General features: G+C 32.7%; 1 protein-coding gene across 6 annotated transcripts in view; it reads left to right on the top strand.

The window, feature by feature from the left end:
• The window catches only part of LOC145255813 (SPARC-related modular calcium-binding protein 1-like), a 369,590-nt gene that overhangs the window by 204,941 nt on the left and 147,149 nt on the right, over positions 1–17,500 (top strand). The window lies entirely within an intron of this gene.

Raw genomic sequence — 17,500 nt, 5'->3', positions numbered from 1 at the left:
AAGGAAATTAACATAACCCCCTTCTATATATTCCTATTTTCAAACAATCGAATATATGTGTCTATATTTTGATTTTCAGAATTTAACTTTAACCACTTACCTCAAGTAATATCTATCAGGATATTTCACCTGATTTTTAATCTGTGTCTTATTTTTATATATATATATATATATATATATATATATATATATATATATATATATATAAATAAAGCTAAATGTGTGTGTGTGTGGGTGGGTGTGTGTGTGACGTACATAAGAATACTTTCATAAGTATGTTTTAACTTAAATAGGGATGGTATAATAAAATTGTGGGGGTCTGCGTTCGCACCTTGCCTCCATAGAATGGAAATAGGCACCAACTTTAATAAACACTTTTTATATCTATCTGCGTAAGTATACTTTGATAATTATCTTTCAGTTTGAAGGAATATCGTATAATAAAATTATGGGGTGTTCGTTCGCATCTGACCTCCATAGAATGGAAATGTGTCACAATGTTTAACCAGGTTTTTTAAAAGGGATGAGGGTCCACAATAGCACCTTAACTTTAATCTTAATTCACGTTAGCTTTTATTTATTTTTTTGAGTTGAATCATATTGTGTCGAATAAATTCACCTCATTAATTCACGTTCTTATTAAAGTGAAAGTAAAAAAAAAAGTCGGTACTTTAGACAATTCTCGACACAAATTTTGCATAATTCTGTTTTTTTCTTTCTCCACTTGCACGTGGCACTCTTTCGAAAACAGATAAATAGATAAATAATAAAAAATAAGAACGTTATTTGTTATCGTGTCAACAGAAGGAAAAATTCCTGCTCACATGATTAAGTGTCTTTTTAAAAACATTTACATAACTTTTTTATTTTTATTTATATATCTGTTTAAGCTTTTTTGTCCGTGAACTAGAAGAAATTCAGTTGATTACAACCCTTTCTGCGTGTTCTTTACATTACAATAGTACAACCCTGAATTCGACGGAACAATACTACACCGTTCAATACTGTAAAACTGAAACGAAGCTGTTCTGCTTAAAAAGAGCGCCATTTTCTTCTTATTCATATTTATATCGATTCTTTGCTTTAAAAAACTAAAGTAATTGCGTGTTTACTTTTTTAATATCCCATTTTGCTGTTTCGGATTATTTTACTTAAGTAAGTAATGCTTCATTATTTTTCAAAACTGTTTTTGTTTCTTTGTTTTTCGATATTTCGTCGATATTATTTAGTAAAAGTGTTTAGCAGAAAAGCCAACAAACGACTACCCGAAAAAATAAATATACAAAAAATAAATGTCACCATAGTCAATAAAAGTTCAGTTCATGTTTTTTTTTGTTAAAGTGTGTGCCCTATTTCCATGGAGTACAGGCGTGAGTGCAGACCTCCACAATTTTATTATACCATCCCTATTTAAGTTGAAACATACTTATCAAAGTATTCTTATGTACACCTATATCAAAAACCCTTGTAAACGTTTTTTCATTATTTTTTATTTCCATACTTTGGGGGACAGGCGCGAACGCAGACCCCACAAGTTTAATGAACCACCGCTCTGCCAGATCAAACATACCCATTACTGTGTCTCGATACATCTTCTATCATTATATGAAATCATTTTTTTTAAATAGTCAACCATATAGGAGCCTATTCGTGACACACACACACCCCCACACACACGTTCAGCTTTATATTATAATATATATATATATATATATATATATATATATATATATATATATATATATTACCGTGTTATCTATATATATATATACATAAATATATATAAATATATATATACATATATATATATATATATATATATTGGAGAGAGTAAGAGAGAGAGAGATAGGTTGTGCGTCAAGAAAACATGGCAGTTGTTCAGCATTTTATCCTCGTAGGGAATTGTCAGGCTACAAGTGTCTAACTTACAGCCCAGCTCTGCTCACGTACTGACTACTGTTGAAATAAATAATGAAAATAGATATATATAAATTATCGATACATTTAATGAAAAACCTCATCATGCACACACAGTAACCCACAGGCGGACATTATATCGCAGCACTTCAGATCGATTGACTAACAATTGCCTAAAGCTAGGATCGAAACTTGATCATCTAGACGACAGTCAATGCTTCTAACCATTGCGCATTTTGGGCTGTTGTGAAGTACTTAGGTGAAATTACAACGATCAACCTTGGCCAAACGCTTTAAGATTCATTTATTTGCGCAAAGAGCATTGAATTATATATATATATATATATATATATATATATATATATATATATATATATATATATATATAGACGAAGGAGTAACCACTTGCCAAGGGCCAGAGGCCATTCGAGGATAAGGATTAATAAGTGTACAGTGATCAATGGGACAGTGACGTAGTAATTGTTAGTAGTGGAAATTTGGTAAATTGGATTACTTAAAAGGAACGACTCAGCAAGAACTTGTTTACGTTGGACTTGAAGACGAACATATTGTAGTCATCATGAAAGCAGGCAAATGGAAGAGAGTTCCACTTGTATGCAGTTCTAAGAGAAAAGCTTTCTCCATGGAATCTACGTTTAGCTTTAGGCACAGATAGGGGAAATTATTGATAGCGATTTTAGCTAGCCGAGTATTTCCCGTGAAAGTTTGGCGAAGGGGGGATCATAGATTGAAGCTCAGACGAGCACTTGCCATGAAACTAGCGATAAAGCAGAGACAAGCTCGCAACGTCTCTTCGGTGGGAAAAGGTTGCAGGGAAGGGAAAAGAGCATCATCCACTAGACTACAAAATCTATTTTGAACTCTGTCAAGGCAAGATAACTCCTTTCTAGCGACTCTTGCCCAGATGTGGCAACAGTACTCCATCCTTGGGCGTACCTTGCTCTTAGATAGATAGAGAATTGCATCGTCGGTGAGATATTTACTGGATCGATAGAAGGATCCCACTAGTTTCCCAGCGACTTGGCAACAGATTATATGTTAGTAGAAGTTAATTATCTCACTTATCAATATGCTCGTGCCAAGATAAGGAGTATTCATGATCACCCACAGACAAACTGTTTGCTGCATGACAGCTCTTTAGTGCGGCTAGACTAGTAACTACATTAAGCCAAAATAGTAATGATTTCATAAATGATTTTAAAAAATTAAACTTGTGCGCCATCACCGAAAATCGAAACCAAAACTTTTTCTTTTGACGTTAATGCCTGACCTATGAAGACATGTTTTCTGCAAGGCTAAAATTAAAACATGGACCAAGAGCTATTACGTTACGCATACATATTCGTAATGCCGTCGTTCGACCTTTACATGGAAAATTTCATTTTTTTTATTTTCATACTTTTGCAACGATTTTTGCCCAGCTAATACCCAAATATAAAGTTTTGCATAGGTTCAAATACCCTATATATTAAGTTTCATGCCTGTAGACCAAAAACTGACAGAGGAATTTGGTAGAAAATTTTTTGAAACAAATATATATACGTATACATAAATACATATAGAAAGAAGCTTCATTTTACTATAATCTTTTTACGCAACTATTACGCAAGTATAAATCATGTAGAATATCTGTATGAATATAATTACATGTAATAGTTAACTTAAGATAATTATCCTATAAAAAAAGCCGACAAAACTAATAGAAAATTAATTAAAATGAATGTTTAAAAGAATATGCAAATTAGCTAGATGGTTTGCAGATGAATGCAATTCCAGAAGCTATATATAACAAAGTTTTATTTTCTTTTTAAGTAAATAGAAAAGAGGGGTTTTAATAGAATATCAATACACACACAAAAAATTCATAGGTATATATATATATATATATATATATATATATATATATATATATATATATATATATATATATATATATATATATGTCCAAATAAAAAAAATGGGCGACTTTCTAAGAAAAACACCGGATCACCGAGGCGGAGACGTTAACCTTTACAAAATCAACAACAAAAACTACGTAAACAGATAAACGATAGCAACTAAACAGTAAATTGTCTATGGCATTATAACATAATGGGTTAGGACGCTGAACATAAGGTACGGGGTTCGAATCCTAATAACAGCCAAGCTACGCTGAAGAGGGGTAGGACTCCGAAGATTACCGTTTGTAAAAATAATAAATAAATAAATAAATAAAAACTACATCCAAATAAAAAATGGGCGACGTTCTAAGAAAAACACCGGATCTCCGAGGCGGAGACGTTAACCATAATATCGTTTAAAAAATTAACAACGAAAACTATGTATGTATATATATATGTATATGTATATATATATGCATGTTTCATTGAACAGCAGGGATGATTCCATTTGTGATCTGTTTTTAGTTATTTTTTCCCAATTATCGTAAAAAAACATGTTAAATAGGCAAATATTTTCTCGGGTGTAAGAAATACACTTGTAAGTGATGAGCTATCGATTTTAGTTTTACTATAAGTTAAAAATCAATAAATAGTTATTATTTTATCATTGTTACCAGCAATGTAAGATCTTGCTTTTAACAGAAATAAATTTTTAAAATCTTAAAATAATTGTTTATTGGCATCGGAAAGTACGTATTAATTTTTCCGATTCCGATACTCCTAAAAGTTTCGATTTTTCCGATTCTCTATCCCAATTCCGATTAATCGTCCCAACACTAATATATATATATATATATATACATATATATATATATATATATATATATATATCAACACTAATGTATATATATATCAACACTAATGTATATATATATATCAACACTAATGTATATATATATCAACACTAATGTATATATATATATATCAACACTAATGTATATATATATATCAACACTAATGTATATATATATATATATCAACACTAATGTATATATATATATCAACACTAATGTATATACACATATATTATTATTATTATTAATATTATTATTATTATTATTATTATATTTTTATATTATATTATATTATATTATATTATATTATATTATATTATATCATATTATATTTTTAGACGGAATTGGCCTGGAGCCTAAAGAGCAGAGTTTATTTTAATGTATTATTAAATGTATTAAAACTTTTAAAGGAAAACAGTGCACATTGTACCTTAGATATATAATAAGCTCAATAGGTATAGGTATCCTAGAGCCATATTAATATTGAGTAAAACGATTCATAATTGTGAATTAAAAATCAGTTGTTTTTTTTTCCTAATTTTCTTATTTATTTTATTTTGTTTTTAAATATGTCTAGGAATATCTGCCTTACTCATGACTAAAATGCTAGTTTTATTTTGGTGCTTTTAACTTCTTCTCTCTCCGCTATTTTTGCTGATGAGGAGACTATGATTTAAAGGACAAAACTTTTGTAAAATTATTGTCAATACTTATTGTCAATTTCAATAAAATAAAGATCGTTTCCGAAACGATCGTACAATTGAGTTGACTTTGTTTGTTTTTTTTCTTTTTGAAACTTATTTTTAATTCAAAATTATGAATCGTTTTACTCAATGTATATATACATATATATATACATATATATATATATATATATATATATATATATATATATATATATACATATACATATGCTGATTTACATACAATATCTCAATTGCATACCTCATGTTTAGCGATATAAGATATATGTCAAAGAAGCAGAAACATTTAACAATTTTTATTTATTATCGCATAAATGTTACAGTGATGATGGTTAAGATGATGATTATGATGATGATGTGTTGTTTTCTGATGATGGTTTCAGTTTATTCCAAATATATTTGTGCTGACCAAAAAAGTAATGAAAAAAATTTTTTGCATAAAAAATGTAATGTTATGTTGACTTCTTATTCTTATTCATTTGAATTTCTTTCTTTTCTTTTCTTTTCTTTTTTTTTTTGAAAGATTTTTGTGAATGAAAAATAATGTAAATATATATGTGTGTATGGCTGTTTTATGAAAATGAAAAAGAAAACAACAAAAAATACATTTTACGGAAAACAAACAAATAAATACGCCTGGAATAGAGTCCGCATTAATGTTTTTGCTTTTGTTTTAAACAGTAATTGTTTGTCAGATATTTTAAGAATGTGGTAAAAAAAAATAAAATAAGTGAAGCATGAATGGTCCCCCGTGAATGCACAGTAAACGGGGCATAAATTTATCCTCCATTTATCCTTAAAAGTCCCCAAGGGACGTCAAATCCTGGTGACAATGAACAAATGGTGCAGTTTTAGGCCTTAACATATGTAAATGTGAGTTCTGCACCATGCAAAAAAAGAAATGACTAATTCCATCATTTGTCCCTCCCCTCTATTTATCCCCCAAAGTCCCCAAGCTCTTAACATATTTAAATTTGAGATTAGCACTATGCAAAACTGCTAAATAGACATACACAGAAAATTTTGGACAAATATGATAAAATAGTCCCAAAGATGGAGTGTTTTTATTAGCCCTAAAAGAGCCCTTGGGGCACACCCAAGAGTTATCGCGAAGTATAGACAAACAAAATTATATAGAAATTAGTTAGTACAACTTTTCAGAAAGTTTTATAAAAATACAAGGCATCATTTTTTTAATAAGCACAAAAAGTGTCAATTTTAGCCATTTTAACACGAAAGATACTCCTAGGGGGGCAACTGGAGTTTTCCCGGAAAATCCGTTCTGTTATTTTTTTACTCATATAATGTTTAATGTTTGTGCAAAATTTCAAAAAATTCCAGGGCGTAGTTATTGAGAAAAGTGCGGACAGACGAACGAACGAACTGACGAACGGATAAGGGTGAATTCACAAGTGTACCCTCCTTTTGTCGGGAGACCAAAAAAATAAAAATAAAAAAACGGGCACTAACTTCCTAGCAGGTATAAACATATTTTAAATAAACATTCGATTTATTTTCTGGTTTTATAGAGCATGGACCTTTGTTTTATGAACAATTATTATAGTACTTCTTCACTCATAAGGAGAGGTGCTGCTCAGAGCAACGTTTCATGCCTTAACAGACTAAGAATTGATTTTGAAATCTTTTTTTTTTTAATATTTAACAAGAGAGTAACAGCTTATCAAAGCCGAAAGCTACTCGAAGATAAGAGTTAATGGGTGTAAGGTGGTCACTGAGACAACGGTTTAGTTATCGATGGTGGTGGAAGTTGGGAAAATGTGATTATTTAAGGGGACGAGACATCCAAAACTTGTTTACCTTGGACTTGAAGACCATCATGTTTGGGGTTAATGAGTATAAGGTGGTTACTAAGATAACAGCTTAGTAATCGATGAAAGTTGGGTAGAATTTGATTATTTAAAGAGACGAGATATCAAAAACTTGTTTGCATAGGACTTGAAGATAATCATGTTGTAGGAGATTGGAAAGTATGCTGGAGGAGCATAGTTCCACCGGCGGGAAGTTCTTTGAAAGAATCTTTGTTTATGGAATCTGGGTTCAGATTAAGGTACAGATAGACAGTAGGGAAAATTGTCGCTAGTCTTTCTCTACTCTATTGTTATTTTCATGGTAGGTGCTCGACTGAATTTTAATCTATGTTCAACATAATACAAAGTATGAACTCGTTTAGGTACAACAACTGCCAATAATTAGTCATTATTAAAACGCTACTTTTCTTATCGCCTTCTATGATGAATGAGTTTGAAAAATCCGAAATTAGTATTTACCTACATCTCATTTCCCTCTTTCTCTATCTTTAACTCTCTCTCTCTCTCTCTCTCTCTCTCTCTCTCTCTCTATCATTTTTTCTCTCCAGATGCTGGTTAAAAAGTATTAATACTTGTTGATGTTGGATATATATATATATATATATATATATATATATATATATATATAGTTAGCGTTATTATTTTGACTGTTAAAAATCATAAAGAGAGATGGAAGCAAGAGTGATAGACACCGTATTACATAAGAGTAGGGTAGCCAATCAATATACAATAAAAGACGGTTTGAAATTAAGCAAAACGTAGTCAGAGACACTAGATGGTGAGCTAATTAAAAATAGTTTCTTTTTTTATATTTTTTAAAACGTAACTCAATTCCAAAATATCGAATATTTTAGCATAATTTTTTCATTGTTACGAAAAAAATACTGTACTAATATCAAAAAATATAAAGCAATGAATGTTTAATAAAACAGACCAACCATCTTCGTGATTATGAGCCAATGATTAATCTGATTTCAAGAATCTCTAGATTCTGATTTTTTTTTTTTTTTTTTACAAAAAACTCGAATTCAAAGCAAAATTCGATGCGGACTCTATTCCAATAGCCCATTTGATAACAAAAAAATAATAATTAAACATATTTTCTCAATATATTAGTATTGTTTTATTTTGTTTTTATTTTTTTACTTTCTTTTCGACTCGCTCCCAGTCGATTTCTTATTTCCAAACTCTTCCTTAAACGATAGTGTATTAGATGTGATGAAGGTTGCAGAAATCGAAATGTCGACTTGGCGATGTAAGCTAAAATAACCACACACACACACGCACGCGCACACACACACACACACACACACACACACACACATATATATATATATATATATATATATATATATATATATATATATATATATATATATAAGAACACAGGTAAAGACTAAATTATATCTTGCATAAATATATTGTTCGGCAGGATACTCAAAAAAGAAATATAAAAATTTCCTTAATCCGCGAAGTTTCAAAAAATGCATTTTTCTCGTGTGGGTGTATATATATATATGTATATATATATATATATATATATATATATATATATATATATATATATGTATATATATATATTTATATATATAAGCGAGATAAGACACTGATAGAATTCAGATGAAAAATCCTGATATTACTTGAAGTAATACTTTCAAGGAGATCCTAGCCAAAAAGGAAAAGCTCAATATTTTAGAATAGAGCAATATATAAGTTTCGTGGTTAAATTTTAAATTCTGAAAAAAAAACGACTTATAGAGACATATATTCAATTGAAAAATTTATTGTTTGACAAAAGGAATATATAGAAGGGGTTATTTTAATTTCCTTTATCCATGGATTTTCAACAATGGCTCAAATCATCAGAGGAAATGAAATGCGATTAGCAAAATGTTCAGCTGCGAATGGACGCTAATTTTGCTTTTCAGCACAATTATTGAAAATAGTTTTTTGATTGGTTGCGGATGATTATATGGAAAAAATTATACGAAAAGAGAAGTTGATACAACCTGGGTAATCCATTACTGGAATGAGTCCAATGTCGTTCGAGGTTATAAATCCAGGTGAGCAGAAAATAGGCTCATGGGAGAAAGTGATATTCCCATATGGCGAAAGTGTATTGCTCCTTATTGATTTTTCGAAAAGTATACGGGGCAGCCTTAATCGTTGTTGTGTTGAGTGTATGTTGGTTGATGTAGTCAAAATGCTTTCTCGGTATTAACAAAGCGTATCCGATATTGGGCCGATATACCATTCCATTGTAATTATCCTCGTGAGTAATAGAATTTGAGCATTGAGTTAAGTATGAGTAAAGTATGCAATGGACCTCGAAATCAATGGTATAGGTAGCTAAATAGCAAAATTATCGAGATGATATTCAGAACGGTGCATTGGACGGTTTGCTCCCGGTGTGAGTCCCGGTAGAAAGATAGTTATTTACATATATATATATATATATATATATATATATATATATATATATATATATATATTTATAGTAAGTTATAAAATATATATGGTGATTAAGCTACACTGAATATTCCGCGTTTCATCCACCCAAGGATTCTTCAGGCATAAGCAACTAGCTCTACCGACGTATGGAGCACTGTTGAAGTAAATACTTAAAGTTTACGCATAAATTTATACTTTCGTATATTAATTTATGTGAATAAATGAAGTAGTTATTTTAATTTCCTTTATCCATGGATTTTCAACAATGGCTCATATCATCAGAGAAAATGAAATGCGGTTAGCAAAATGTTCAGCTGCGAATGGACGCTAATTTATAATAATAATATATTTATATATATATTTATATATATAAATATATGAAGAATAAAATACGTATAAATACGTTTGAAGCCAAAAACTGCAACGCGAATTTTTTTATAAAATAAACAAGTGTTTATTTTTTAAGAAATATATTTCGAAGTAAGACTCCTTTGTCAATTTTTCTTCTCTTTTTCTTCGACATGATGTAGAGTGGAAAATAGTTCGATGAAGAGTCCACGTGTTGTTGTTAACTGCGGGGTTTTTATAAAGCCGGATAGGTGACGCGTGGTCGCGCATTTTGTAAAATCTGGGTGTTTTTTTTATATCTGTTAGAAGCGCTGAGGGAAATTTGAAGAATAAAATACGTATAAATACGTTTGAAGCCAAACACTACAAATATATTTCGGAGTAAGACTCCTTTGTCAATCTTTTTTCTCTCTTTTTGTTCGACATTTTTTTTTTTTTTTGGCTTCAAACGTATTCTTGGACTCTTTATCGAACTATCTTCCACTCTACATCATGTCGAAGAAAAAGAGAGAGAAAAGATTGACAAAGAAGTATTACTCCGAAATATATTTCTTAAAAAATAAACACTTGTTTATTTTATAAAAAAAATTTCGCGTTGCAGTTTTTGGCTTCAAACGTATTTATACGTATTTTATTCTTCAAATTTCACTCAGCGCTTCTAACGGATATAAACAAAAAACAACACCCAGATATAAACATATATTTACACATATATATATATATATATATTTACATATATATATATACATATATATATATATATATATATATATATATATATATATATATATATATATTGTAATGTATATGTGTGTGTGATATAAAAAAAGAAGGAAAATGTTGATATTATAAAAACTACAGGTAATAAAAAGTGTGGAAGTTATATATTGGCGTTAAAAAGTTAGAAAATAAAAAAAATATTATTATTATTTTTTTTTTTTTTTTTTTAACTTTTAAGAATGCTGTATAACTTCTTATATACTGGTTTATTACAATAACCCCGCCAATGAAAATACCAGCCTCAATATTTTGTTGGCCATTTAGCTTTTTTGTATATTTTGTTCGTATTTTTTATTAACTCTTAGAAACCTTGTGCATTTCGATTAAAATCAAGTATAATTCGTCTTTATTTTATTGTACTTATCACGATTGCATTAATTTAGCAGAATGTCTTATTAATCACACGGAGAAATAAAAAAAATATATATATATATATATATATATATATATATATATATATATATTTATGTTGCGTTATATTGCGTTATGTTGCCATATTGGATGTATATCTAATTTTCTAGTTTGCACTTTTCAAATGCTTGCGAAATTACACATACATCTGACATTTTTTTTGCTGTTGTTCTCAAAACTACAACAGAATTAGTCAACACAGAAGTTTTTCTTGGCCTTCGGGACAAGATCAAAGTGTAGTATCTGTTCTTCGGATGCTGCACTTCATTTTCTGGTTCTCTTTCGATGGAGGAGAAATCCTTCACGACTGAGACAATTTTTATTTTTGTACCTTTTCTCCACGTTAAAAAACGACCCTGGTGTCTAACTCTGTCCTGTGGGGAGGCATAGTAAATAGGTACAATTAACTTTTGCCCATCGACAAAGCGAGTTGCGTTTAGTGTAGGTGAGTGTGGCAGACGACGGCGGAAAAATGTCAATCACGCTCGACGGCTGTCGGTCTCTCTCTCTCTCTCTCTCTCTCTCTCTCTCTCTCTTTCTCGCTCTCCCACTCTCTCTCTTTCTTTCTCGCTCTCCCGCTCTCTCTCTCTCTCTCTCTCACTCGCTCTCTCTCCTTTGTTTATATTAACTGTCTTATGTAGACACCAACCGACCTTCTTGAAGTGTAAATATTAAAAATATTTAATTGTTCCATTTCTTTTTTTTTAGTGTGTGTGTGTGTGTGTGTGTATATGTGTGTGTGTGTGTGTGTGTGTGTGTGTGTGTGTGTGTGTGTGTGTGTGTGTGTGTGTGTGTGTGTGTGCGTTGCGCAATTCTAACTTCCGTTCTGGAATGGTAGTCTTTCTTTGTTTTCGGTGATAGTTTCAATTTGTTCAGGTCATATTTATAGGACACAAGAATGTAAATCAAAGTCCATCCGAAATGTGTGTGTGTGTGTGTGTGTGTGCAAATCTTCGGTTTTATCGGCATCACCCTGGTTCTATATCTAACATATATACGACAAAAACTTTGAAAACTTAATTGTTTACCGACCTGCGTCGTTTAAACAGGAGTGCCTATTACGTCAATTGCGATCAACCGGTCAAGCACAGAGACATTGTGGGTATTTGACTTAGTACTGGCAAACTTCCAGAACCTTGCAGCATAGCGGGAGACACTAGAGCAGTAATGTAAGCAGCTTGAGAGAACACACTAGATAAAACAAATTGGAAAGTTTGAGAAAAGCCTTAAGACTTTGCTTTACTCGAACTAATCGCTACATTCATGTGCTGTCCTTTCTAAAAAAAAAAAAAAAAGATTTAGAGGTTGTTTCACTCGCATCGAAATTTGCAACCTGGACTCTTCTGAGGTGAGGGATGAGATTCTGACATTTTCAGTCGACATTCAGCTGATGCAGAGCTCATGGACAATTATGGAACATCAGTAAATGTGCGATGTTCTTGATTACTTTGTTTGGGTGTTTTACAGCATAATCACGTGGACACACCAAGCAACGTTGAACCTGCTAAGTAATAAATGAGTGACCATTTAAGACTTCCGGGTGCTGTACGTGCTCTCCGCTTATCTCGGCATTGTTTCCAGTCATCCTAGACTTCCTCTTGCCACTGAACTCAAACAGTGTCGATTCAGGAGAGGCGTGGTTGGAGATTGCGCAACCCTTTCCTCATAATTACAAGCGCAGCTGCTCCTACATCGGGTATCCTTTGTCTTTCGAGCCTGAACGGAGGCATCGAATATTTGAGTGTACTTATGTCAGTCAAGCTTTTCCCACATAAAGATCATTAAGTCTCAATACCACCCCACCTAATGAGCATCCTATAATGTTGCTTGAAACTGGCTATAAGCAGCTTCTGTCCGGACTATTCATCCATGACTGATTTCATCTAACGCAAGTCATCAGAGTAAGGTAATGACCTGCACGCCAGTGGAACTCTCTGCCGCTTGCATGTTTCCCACCTAACTACAACTTGGACGTCTTCAAGTCCAACATAAACAAACTCCTGACAAACCGCCCTCTTAAGTAAGACACTCTATCAAAACCCCTAATACTAATGATTACTACAATACTATCTCATTGATTACTGTACACGCAATAACCCTTATCCCTGAGTGGCCTTCGGGCCTTGATAAGTGGTGACCCCCATGTAAAAAAAAAATATACAGAGCTGTACTGTGCAATATGGGTTGATGCAATAATGTAACGTACACCTGCATATACCGTATATATAAAAATAATTTACAATATATTTATAAATAATGTGTTTTGCATTTTTAGTAGTTACTTAGTCATGTCATAAGTAGCTCTTATGCTGAAAAAGTGGGTGCACCTCTGGTCTAAAATGTACAACCTGATTGCAAGATTCATTATCTCTGAATTTGTTACTGTTACTTTTACTTATCAAAACACAAGTAAATTAAACATTTCCGTCAATTTTATATGGAAACTAGCCTGGGTGCCCGGCGTTGCTCGGATTTTTACCGGTGTGTGTTGAGCAAAAAAAAAAAAAAAAAAATAGTGGTAGTAGACTTGAACCCGTGCCACGAAGGAGGAAAAGAAATTGAAAAAAATAATAATAATAATAATAACGTGATGCGTTAGCTGTTGCGCCCATCGCCAAACCGGAAGTGACGTAGGTTAAAATTAAGATTAGACAATCGAAAGGAGGTGATGACTTTCGAAAATATCAACGAAAAAGGCGGCCCCTCCCTCTAGAAAAGTGCCTAGTTGAGGGTGAAGGAGTTAATGTTTTTACCCAATTTTTCGATATTTGTCGTCCGAAGGGTCGAGCTTTAAAATGATACTGATACTGTGAAAATCGGTTGCCTCTGTCGAAATTTTTAGGCAGACATACATACATACATACATACATACATACATGATGAAGATTGCAACGTCTTGTCAGACGAGTGCCACTCCCTCAGACACTTAAAGTTCATGAGCCCAAAAATGACTTCCATCACCACAGGATCATTTTTATAGACAAATGCCTGAGGGAGTATCTATACACAGATGATGTTACATAGTCTTAGCTTTGTACGACAGCAAAGTCTCTCTCTCAGTTAAAAATGTTGAGATCCAGCAACAAGCAAGAGCAAGATAGCCAGCAACAACTTAAACTGCAGACCAGTACCGGGTACTTGACTCCCGCTTTATGTTTTTTTAATCAAAGATTTGCTTCTCTTAGAAAGGTTGCCTTCAACACGGCTTACGGGAGCTCTCTCCACTCCAACACATACATACATACATACAAACACACATGGTGCTAGTTGGCTGTTGACTCCGAAAAAGGGTTCATTCGCCCTTTGGAAGGTCTTGTTTTTAATCCTTCAGGGAGACTAGCCACCCTCCTCACCAAACAAGTCTGATGGGGGAACCAGTTTAGTCGCCGGTGACCCGACCATGAGGCAAGTACTACTGGGTTACATGGTACCAGTAGCATATGACATGACATGACATACATACATACATACATACATGCATTTAAATAGACAGGTGAGATTTATATTACAGATGAAACCTAAATTCAGTGGTTGCCAGTTAGGTTAGTTGTAAAATAAGTGATTTTTAACTTTTGTTAATGAATGAAACGCCATCAGCAACGCATGGGTCAATTATATTCAATTGATTTTGTCATCGAAAGAGAAATGTGTGCGAAATATTATGCTAACAAAAAAAACAACTTTAAAATATGACATTTTTGAATTTTTTAGATGGGGATTGATAATTCATATTATTTGGATTCTTCAGACTACTGTTCTCATCTTGAGTATTATTTTCAAAACGTTTCGGTCGATATAAAATACGGCTGTCCGCAAGGACCCATGGCGAAGTGGTCAGAGTACATTGGAAAAATCAATTGTAAAAGTGATCTTCACATCTATTCAGTCATGGCTGACGGAACAAGAGCATAAAGGGTTCCGTTCGAAATTCCGTCAGAATTCCCGAGTTCGGTAAAGACATTTCCTAGTTTGACAAGTACATCTGGAGAAGGTCGGAGGTTACATCGACCGAATCGTTGTGAAAATGACGAGAACAATAGTCCGATGAATTCAAATAATACGAATAACTGTACAATTGTTTCAGGACTTCAAAAATATGCAGATCGGCAAAAAATTATACTCCCCTGCGGTTGATAAAGGTTGTTTGCTGTGTATTTCGTTTTTTAATTTTTTTATTATTATTATTATTATTATTATTATTATTATTATTATTATTATTATTATTCGGCTGTTAACTATACTGTGCGAATGCCACATACCGAGATAGATAGCGAGTGTCGGATTAGTAGTAAAAACTTCTCCGCAAATTGAAACCGATGGAATCGCTAATAACTTTCATCCATGATCATTTCTGCAATTTTCGTAACTTTTTTGTCATTTAGTCATCATGAATTGAAGATCTGGGTGTTTCAAGTTCGAATTCAGTTTGTTCCACAAAAATCACTATCACTTAGGATGTTGACAACCTTCACGTGGGGCACTTCCGTAATCCTCGATGTTTTTTTTTTTTCTAGAAAAACTTCTGACTAGAAAAAATATCGGAGAAACCAATGTCAACAATAGAATCTTCGGATTGATACGATATGGTGGTGATGATTAGCGGGGTTATCCGAAACATTGTGTCTGTGAAAACAATATCCAGACCTTTTCCTGAATTAAAGAGTGTCATCGTAAGGAAAACCGGGACAGTGACCATTTTCATGTCGGGCGCCGATAAATCAAAGACTGTTGGACAATCCTGAATGAAATTTGGGTGACAAGACAGAGATAGATGAAAGTTTAAAAGAAAAAAAGCATTGGATTACAGAAAGGATTGTGAACTTATTACGGATTCACCAGGGTAGAAGTCATTATTATTGAAATGGACCTTTTTTCCTTGTTGACGCATGTATGCTACTTGCCCTGTGCTGTTCTAGGGGGTCCACCTTACTGGGCTTTGTTTTCCCCCACCCCTTTTGAGAAGCGATTATTTCATTGTTAATGGCCTGAGGCGTCCCTACAGTGGAATGCCGATGGAGCTGGCCATGAAACGTGTGGCGAAGGCCAGAGTATTCTTGCTCTGTATTGCCGGCACTTCAGTTGCACTTTTCGACCCTTGCGTCGCATCATTTTGTCGTAGGAGGGAGATAAATATTCTGTGAGTAGCGTTTATTTTGATCCCCCCCAACCCTTACTCTAATACTAATCCTAAATCCGTATTTATTATGATTTTAACATTACTATCAGTTGTTTATTACTGTATAAACAATTTCTCATCTGTTATATTTTTTTCACAATGTTGACATGGGAACGTGGCGGGTTGAATAAAGGTTTTATATACAACCAGTACTACGTTGCAGTCTTCCGGGAGTTAAAGGTTCAAGCTTCAATGCAGGCGATACTAACTGAGAATAAAATAAATAATTGTTTAAGATTTCTACTGGGCCATGGCATACGGGACGATAACAATCTACCCCGGTAGATTAGACTAACGGCTCAGTACAAAATTCTATATGGATTCCCGAGTTCTACATAAACGTATCTACAGTTCTAAATGATGCAACTAAAGAAGGTTGGAGATTATATCGGTCGAAAACTTATGATAGCTAGCAGGAATGCCCGGGTCGTAAAGTACGCTTAAATATGATATTTTAATTCTTGCAGGTTTCTTATATATTATTATAGTTAATGTTCTATCGATTTTTAAATAGTACAAAGTTGCGATTTCCAATCGCAAATCGAATCAAATAGTTATCCATATGACTTGGGTGCATCAATTTTAATTGAAAGCGAAACAAAAAGTTATGGTTATATATATATATATATATATATATATATATATATATATATATATATGTGTGTGTGTGTGTGTGTGTGTGTGTGTGTGTGTGTGTGTGTGTGTGTGTATATAACTTGAGTGGCATCAGCTATAATCGAAACCAAAACTTATAAAGAATTCTTAATGAAATTATTTTCACAAAGTATAGATTACTGGAGTACCATTAGCTATAATCGAAACCGAAACCAAAACTTATGAAGAATTCTTAGTAAAACTATTTATTACAAGAGATGGAAGTACATAACAATTTGACGACCCGGATGTAAGCGTGGCACAGAAAATAACACACATGCTATCGTGTTAATATACAGCTAACATGGTGACCAAATGTTTAATGACAAGGACTCAAAACGTGAGGGTTTCAAGTTCGAATCGAGTTCATTTTGCAAAAACTTTTTTATCAAACTTACACTTGACCTTGTGTCTAACCAAAATAAAATAGCATCTAAGATGAAGGCGGCAGTTCTAATAAACCAGATGAGACAAA

Source organism: Euprymna scolopes, chromosome 31 (assembly GCF_053919585.1).
Source record: "Euprymna scolopes isolate OS-2025 chromosome 31, ASM5391958v1, whole genome shotgun sequence".
In the NCBI taxonomy this organism is placed as follows: domain Eukaryota; kingdom Metazoa; phylum Mollusca; class Cephalopoda; order Sepiida; family Sepiolidae; genus Euprymna; species Euprymna scolopes.
This window is presented reverse-complemented; position numbering and strand designations above follow the sequence as displayed.